The sequence below is a fragment of the Olea europaea genome, chromosome 2, assembly GCF_002742605.1.
Source record: "Olea europaea var. sylvestris chromosome 2, O_europaea_v1, whole genome shotgun sequence".
NCBI lineage: Eukaryota > Viridiplantae > Streptophyta > Magnoliopsida > Lamiales > Oleaceae > Olea > Olea europaea.
Genome location: NC_036238.1, coordinates 30,544,203 through 30,553,766, shown reverse-complemented (window position 1 = coordinate 30,553,766; position 9,564 = coordinate 30,544,203).

Sequence of the window (9,564 nt, the reverse complement as noted above, 5' to 3'; positions counted from 1 at the left end):
GTATGGTAGGAGTGATCTTACTGTTGAAATAATTCACAGTTCACTACTGAATAAAGAACTGGAATTAAAATCTGAACATAAGGATATATACCATGTTGAGGGTGTTTCATCAAATCAAAAACTAAATGCTAAAGGTGTAAGCAACTTCAGTCATTCCAATTTTAATAAGAACAAAAATTTTAACAAAAAACAATGGAATAACACCAAAGGAAAAGGGAAGAAACAAGTTAAAGGAAAAGCGAACAGCAATAACAGAAAATGTTTTTATTGTGGTAAAACAGGCCATTTCATTAAAGACTGTTTTGAAAGGGCTAATGACCAAAAGAATGGGTCTAATACAGAAAATGCTACCTTAGCTGCTGCTAATTATAAAGAAGCAGGAGCTAATATAGGAGTAGCCTATGTGTCTCTATCTGCAAATACTGATCAGGACTGGGTCCTGGATTCAGGATGATCCTTCCACATGACACCAAATATAAGCTGTATTTCAGACTTTAGTAGTCTGGATGGGGGATTTGTAAAACTTGGAAATGATAAGTCATGCCAAGTAAAAGGAATTGGGAATGTGCTGTTGAAATTTAAAAATGGTCATCTTATGTTACTAAAACATACTAGATATGTTCTAGCTCTTAGAAGAAATCTCATATCCCTAGGAGTTATTGATGATGAAAATTACCAAATTGGTATTAAAAATGGGTATACAAGTATAACAAGAAATCAAGAATTCATTGTCAGTTCACCTAAACTTAATGGGATATATATAATAGGTGCTGAAATAATTTCACCAAAAAATTCTGTGAATTCAGTCACAAATTCCGATAAATCAGAACTGTGGCATAAAAGACTTGGCCACTTAAGTGAAAAAGGTTTAAAAACTCTATCATATCAAGGGGCATTTGGGAATGACAGTGTTCAAAAATTAACTTTCTGTGAACACTGCATTATGGGGAAACAAGTCAGACTGCCTTTTAAGGCAGGGCTACACAAAACCCAAGATGTCCTTGAATACATACACTCTGATTTATGGGGACCAGCACCAATTTCTACTGTATCTGGTTACAGATACTATCTTCTTACAACTGATGATTACTCAAGAAAAACATGGATTTTCTTACTAAAATCTAAGTCTGATACTTTTACAATTTTCAAAGAATGGAATGTATTGATTGAAAATCAGACTGGTAAGAAGATAAAAGTCTTAAGAACTGACAATGGCCTTGAATTCTGCAATACTGAATTTGATCAATATTGTAGTAAACAAGGGATAATGAGACATAAAACCGTGAGCTACACTCCACAACAAAATGGGGTTGCTGAGAGGCTAAATAGAACAATACTCGAGAGGACTAGGTGCATGCTAATTAGTTCTGGCCTCCCAAAAATTTTCTGGGGTGAGGCCGTGAAAACTACCTGTTATCTAATCAATAGGTGTCCTTCCAACTCACTAAATAACAGAATTCCTGAACAAATCTGGTCTGGTACAATGCCAGATTATTCCCACCTAAGAACCTTTGGATGTGCTGCTTATGCACATCATATTGAATCAAAATTGGACCCTAGATCATTAAAGGGTGTGTTCTTAGGATATGGGGAAGGTGTAAAAGGTTATAGATTGTGGTTAAGAGATGTGAGGGGTTATAAGGTGATAACAAGCAGATCTGTTATCTTTAATGAAAATGAATTCCCTTGTCTTAGTGACAAATTTGTTGAGAATTAGAACCTGCCTCTTATGAAGAGGCTGTTTCTTCCAAGGAATCCTCTAAGTGGATTGCCGCAATGGAAGATGAAATGAACTCACTCCTTAAGAATGAAACCTGGATTCTAGTAGAAAAACCCAGAGATTGAAAATTAATTGACTGCAAATGGATTTATAAGATTAAAGAGGGTGAGACTAAGGCAAATGATAAAAGATACAAAGCTAGATTAGTAGCCAAAGGTTTTAATCAAAGGGAAGGGATAGATTACAAAGAAATATTTTCACCAGTTGTTAAATATACATCCATTAGAGTCCTACTTGCTATAGTGACACAATTTGACTTGGAATTAGAATAACTTGATGTGAAAACTGCCTTCTTGTGTGGTTCTTTAGATGAAACCATACATATGACTCAACCAAGAGGGTTTGAAGTGTCTGGTAAGGGAAACTTAGTGTGTCTCTTGAAAAAAATCCTTGTATGGCCTGAAACAGGCCCCTAGGCAATGGTATAAAAGATTTGACTACTTTATACAAGGCCTGAACTTCAAGAAGTCTGATTATGATCCCTGTTTCTATTATAAGAAAGAAAATGAGTCTGATTTTTTCTATCTGTTGTTGTATGTTGATGATATGCTCATTGCTGGTCATAATTCTGATGCAATTAACTCTATTAAAGAAAATCTGAAATCTGAATTTGAGATGAAAGATTTAGGATCAGCTAGAAAGATATTGGGCATGGAAATAAAAAGAGATAGGAAAAATGGAAAGTTGTTTCTATCACAAAAATCTTATATTGATAAGGTTGTTAAAAGATTTTCCCTTCATGAATCTAAGCCTGTCACTTTGCCTTTATCTGCTGGAATGAAACTGTCTGTTGATCAATCACCTAAAACTGAAGAGGAACATAAAAGAATGATGAACGTTCCATACTCTAATGCTGTTGGATCTGTGATGTATGTTATGGTTTGCTCTAGACCTGATATTGCTTATGCTGTGAGTGTATTAAGTAGGTTTATGAGTAACCCAGGTGAAATACATTGGCAATGCATGAAAAATCTGATTAAGTATTTAAAAGGAACATGTAACTTAGGTTTAATGTTCAAAACAAATAAAAATGGACTTATACTTAAGGGGTACGTAGATTCAGATTTTGCTGGAAACCCAGACAATAGGAAGTCTACAACTGCATACTTTTATGTCATAAATGACACATGCATTAGCTGGAAATCCCAGTTTCAAAAATTAGTTGCATTGTCCTCAACCGAGGCTGAGTACATAGCTGCAACTGGTGCAATATGGACCGTTGGATCTGATTTGCGTAGATCAATTATTATTGTTACTAGGGTTTGAGATATTGGGAACACACACTTCTCATTTTTTTTCTCTGGGCTGCAGTTTCCTTTATCCTTCGTGTTCTCTCTGTAATTTGTAGATTCTCTCTTGTGATCTGTTTGTAGATCCTTGAGTGAGAGTTAATTTTTGAACTCTTGTGTGAGTTCGTTTATGTACTGAGAGATTTATGGTGCTGTGATTGGAACTTTGTGTTCCGGTGTGTTCTTGACACTTTTGCTGTATTTGGCCGTTTGATTTAGTGGATTCGAGCTTATTCCCTTGTGGATGCTCAATGGGGACTAGGCGATTTAACCAATCGCTGAACCTCAGGGCTTCGGCCGAAAAATCGCTTTGTGTTCTTACTGCTTTAAGTTCAGATTTACGTTTTTGATCTTAGTCCTTTGCGATTTTTTTGTTGTTTCGAAAACGATCCTTGTTTCGACACTTTCATGGTAAATGAAGTCTTCTTTCCTGGATTTGATTGATAAAAGTTCTTCTTTTTTTTTTTTTTTTTTTTTGAATCAGCCTGTCCACTTCCTTTTGTAGCTCTGGTATGTACTTTAGGAGACGAGAAACAGTGGCTGGGATGCTTAATTTTTTCTGTGGTTTATGTCTAAAAAGCCAAGTTTTTCATCAAATTTGATCTAGACTTCTTATGGACATTCTTTGAACTCTTGAAATGAACTGATGAATATGTAAAATTTCAAGGATAAAAGATCCTAAGCAGTAAAATTCTCTCAGAAGAAATTTAAATACATAAAATTTGTCACTTCTTTAATGGGTTCAAATGCGAGTTGGCAAAATACAAAGTTCAAATCTGATGACTGCCGAATTACAAAACAATCCATACGTCCTCACTTCTTTAATGAATAAACTGAATTTAGTTTGTGATGTTATACGTAATAGTTTAATACTTAAAATTTGTCTCCTTTCAACTAATATAAGTTTTTAGATGAAGTGGTTATGGTATCTTTTCAAAATTCTTGAATTTAATTTTCGATTCTACTCATTTATGAAAATTATTCATGTACTTTTGTTAAGAAAAAATAATCGTGAATCGGGATTCCACCTTATGCGCCACATTGAACACAAAATTTAAATAAATAAATTTGTGGTCTCTCGCACAATTTCAACTTTTTATATAAATGGATCTCAACATATGCAACTTAAGTAAGGTCTGTTCAATTACTTACTCAATATGATGACGTACCGTTTGATCTGTAGCTGGAAGCAAAGAACGAAGAGAAGAATATAAGCTGTTCATCTTTTGACGACGATTACGCTCACTGGCATTATGATCAAGTTTTTTTGCCTTTATGAAATTCAAATTTGTACCATTTTCACCAAAACTTGTGGACTCTAAACCTTTTGTTTCTGTGTACATATTGTTGTGTTCATGGCTGGAAATGGGATCTTCTGTAAAACATCCCATGTTTGAAAATATAGGAGGTGATAGTGCTAACATTTTTTGGTTTTTTGAGGTTGTAAGGACAGTGATAAGGAAGTGCTTATATATTGAAAAATACTTAAATTTATAATCAATCTAAAAATAAGGTAATATATATTATAATTCTTGGGAAGTTTAGTGTTGTTTTATCAAAATGAAAGAAAATGACATCATTTTTTATATATAGAATATGTGTCTAGATATTGGGCAATGTATATTATAATTTTTAAAAAGTTTGATGTATATTTTTCATCCAAGGGAAGAAAATGACATCTTATTTCATACAGAGAATATATTATTTTATGGATGAATGGGTGAAGCTTGAAGAAACAAAAGAAAAAAACAAGACAGAATTATTTAAAATGTTTGCAAATTGATACTATTGATTTCCGAAGAAATTGTTATAAAGAAGTGAAAATATTGAATCCTGCTGAAATGAGTTTATAAGAGTAAAATTGTAGAATCCTACATAATTAAGATATGAGTGTCTTTATGGACAATGTTGAATTTTTAAGATAGAACCTCAAGATTGAATATTCTAGTTTAGAGCTAAAAGGCGCAAACGTGTAATTCGATTAATTTAAGGGTAAAATGAATAATAAGTTTCTAAGATTAGTCTTCTCAAAATCATCATGTTGTAAGTGAAATTTAAGGAGAAAATTCTATGTGCATGAGTTAAATATAAAAATAATGAACAACATATAAGGGCTTGGGTTACAAATCACGTTAACATGTTACGAAGAAATTCCAAAATGGTGATTCACTTGATAATATCAATTTTAAAACTCGACTACCCTTTTGTATTCTATAGAGATAAAATTATGCGTTTAAACTTTTTAAAAACATTGACTACTATTTAAAAACATACAATTTTCCAAAATGGCCGTTGACTACTATTTAAAAAAAATTCAAAAAATTTGTAAAAACCTTAAAAACATTGAAAACCCAAAATTTCCCATTACATTTCACTCTCAAACCATCGTCTGGAGAAAGAAGGGGAAAAAACAAGGAAACCGACGAGTTTTTCTTGGAAGGAGACTGACCGGCCACCATTAGAAGCGAAAAAAGTAAGTTTTGTTTATTTTTTCCCCCATTAATCTTTGAACCTGAATGTTAAAGGTTTATTTTGTTGGAAATAATGGTAGAAATATTTGTAGAATATGTAAAATTAGTAAAAAGTAAGTTTTTTAGGGTTTGGTTGCCGGAGATCGCCAAAAATGACGATCTCCGGGCAGAAGAGAGACGGGCTGTGCCGTTTGTTAACAGATGGCCAAGCTGGGCAGTCTGTAGTATTAATTTTTTATTTTAATTTTTTTCCATGAGAATTAAAATAGTTGAAATGTTGCTAAATAATTATTTAAATAATTATTTAATTATTATTTAAATGATAAAAGAAACGTGTAAATAATGAATAAATGTTAATAATCAAAATACGCAATTAAAATTTAATTACAAATTGATTGAAAGAAATTTCTAACATTTGAAATAAATAATTAAATATTTACGTTTACTTATTCAATAAATAATTTAAATAATCGATCTATATAAGTAATTAAATCAAATAATTTAAATGAACAATTGAAATGAAAAACCATTGGAGTAAATAATTAATTGAAACTCACAAAAATAAATAATGAACATTTAAATAGTAATTAAATGATTATTTAAATGATAAATAAATAAATGTTATTAATCAAAATACGCAATTAAAATTTAATTGATACAAATTTCTAACATTTGAATTAAATAATTAAATATTTACGTTTGCTTGTTCAATAAATAATTTAAATAATCTTTCCATATAAGTAATTAAATCAAATAATTTAAATGAACAATTGAAACAAATAATGAAAAACAATTGGAATATATAATTAATTGAAATGTACAAAAATAAATAATGAACATTTAAATAATAATTACATGATTATTTAAATGATAAATGAATAAATGTTAATATTGAAAATATTAATTAAAGTTTGATTGAAATAAATTTCTAATATTTGAAATGAATAATTAAATATTTACCTTTGCTTGTTCAATAAATAATTTAAATAATTGATTCATATAAGTAATTAAATCAAATAATTTAAATGAACAGTTGAAACAAATAAATGAAAAACAATTGGGAATAAATAATTAATTGGAACACACAAAAATAAATAATGAACATTTAAATAATAATGAAATGATTATTTAAATGATAAATGAATAAATGTTAATAATCAAAATATTAATTAATATTTAATTGAAATAAATTTCTAACATTTGAAATAAATAATGAAATATTTGTGTTTGCTCTTGTTCAACAAATAATGTAAATAATCGATCAATATAAATAATTAAATCAAATAATTTAAATGAACAATTGAAACAATTAAATGAAAAATAATTTGATAAAAATAATCAAAGTAAGTAATTAAAATGTAGATAAACAATTGAAATAAATATCTAACATTTAAAATAAATAATTAAATATTCGCTTAATAATTAAAATAATTATTGAATAAACAACTAAAGAAAAATATAACAAATAATTACTTATTTACGTTTAAATGTTCAATAAATAATTTAAAGAAAATAATTAAATATACAATTATAATAAATAATTAAAATTAAGCATTCAATAAACAATTAAAATAAATGTTAATAAACAAATAAACAATCGAAATAAATAATTTAGATAAACAATTGAAATAAATAATGAACATTTAAATAAAAATAAACAATTTAAATAAGTAAGAAATATAAATTTTCAAAATAATTTATTTAAATATGTAATTAAATATAAATAATCAAATTTAATTAAATAAAGAATTGAAATAAATTTCTAACATGGATTAAAATAAACTATGAAATAAATAATTTTATAAAAATTAGTTTTTCCCTTTTTTATAAGTTGTTGTGTAATTTTTAATTCATTTTCTTTATTATCTGCTATTTCGTGCGTATATTACTTACAGTTCGGTTAGTTGAATTTTGTGACATTATGTTTCAAATGTTCTAACATTTGAAATTTTATAGGATGGATTACTATTTGAACGCAGCCTTAAGACGGGTTCCTAGCAAAGTTTCGTCGAACTGTAACTTTGCTAATTTCACAGCATTGTTAGATTCACTGGATGAGGAGCACGCAAAAATATTACGTCGATCCTGTCTATGGCCCCTGTATTCACTACGATCGAAACAGTTCTTTGGACAGTTGATCGATTCATTATTGTGTCGGCTGCTTAAGCCAGTTGATGGAGATGCCCTCCACTTTGATCTTAGGGGCAAGGTTGCTACATTTTCTATATTCGAGTTTGCCCTCATCACTGGATTGAGATGTACGGGCGAAGAGGTAGCGAGGGCCAATATTTCGACAGACAAGAGGCTGCTAAATGATTATTTTAATGGGCACACGACAGTGACACTGACATAGTTAGGAGATGCATTCAGGGGATTCAACCAGATGTTCGACAAGTTGAAGTTGGAGATGGTGTTTATACTAGAGACATACTGAGATGTCATCATAAGAAGACGTCGATTGACATCTTTCATTTGCAAGTTGTTGATGACATCGATACGTTCAACAACTATTCGTGGGGGGAGAGATGTTTTTCGATACTTTACACGTCTTCAGGAGGGGGCATTCAATGTCTAAGGGAGATAGGTCCTAGCGTAAGTACGATGTATATGGCCTGCCATTAGCTTTGCAGGTAAATGTTTAACATAACAGGTAAATGTTTAACATAATTAGTTATCCATTTTTTTATTAAATTGTACATTTAATAATCGTAATTGTTGCAGATATGGGTTTACGAGACTGTTCCCATCCTGGATGGTCGGTATGCGAAGAGAGGGGATACATGCATCCCTCGGATGCACCGCTGGCGAGCACAAGACAAACCCCTTGCAAAACAGCTATCAGTTATCCCAGACGATCCTGAGGTACGTATTATATATTTGCGCTTTCTGTTGTATGTCATTTTCGAAACTGGATACGTGGTCAGTAATTCGATGAAATGTCAATATGTCAGCTTGAAGTCCTCATTGAGCTGACACCATCGATCGAAGAGGAGGATCAGACTTATATTCGTGAGTTGTTGACAGATCGTGCTGCTCGAGAGAGACCTGAGTCCATCGTCGATCGGGACACGGTATGTTAATTGAATATAATATGTTGATTGTCGTTATAATTTTTTAATTAAATTATTGATTTGTAATGTTTCTTTTTTTAGGAGCGTCGTCGACTATCACCTCTGCCGAGGGTGTACCATTCCTCGAGGATGTCGCCTCCGCCTAGGGTGTCACATTCCTCGAGGATGTCGCCTTCGTCGAGAGTGTCCCCTCCCTACATGCGATCACCTCCGCCGAGAGTGTCACCTCCCTGCATGAGATCACCGTCTCCTGCGTCCGGACATCTCCCACGTGGATCAACTGCACGTAGTCGGAGTGCTTCCATCGATGATATGTTCCAACTTATGATGGAGATCAGAGGCGACGTAGCTGGCTTACGAGGCAAAGTAGCTGACTTACGACGTGATGTCGAGATGGTACAGGTCGATTTAGGAGACCTTTATGCTGAGGTCGTAGCGATACAGGGCGACATAGTAGGCTTGCGTGGGACTGGCGAGTATCGGGATAGAGGGGTGGCGGAGGGACAGGCAGCTATCAGGACGGAGGGGGTGACAGAGAGACAGGTGGCTATCGGGACAAAGGGGCAGGCGGCTATCAGGATGGAGGGGGTGACGGAGAGGCCGGTGGTTATCAGGGTCGAGGAGGTCAGACGGGGTATGTTGACTCGTTGTGGGCATCGGATGATGCATTAGATTCATATCTCGATGGCCTGATAGATATGGAGATGGAGATGAGATGGAGGATCAGGCCCCGATAGAGACGGAGGAAGAGGTCGGGAGGGTACCAGTCGGGAGGGTACAGGAGGAGGAGGAGGTACTCGAGACGGTGGTCGGGAGGGTGTCGGAGGTAGAAGTCGTCAGGGTGTCGGAGGAGGAGGGGGTCGGGAGGGTGTCGGAGGAGGAGGTCGTCAGGGTGTTGGAGGTGGAGAGGGTACCCAAGGTGTTGGAGGAGGAGGTCGTGAGGGTACCAGAGA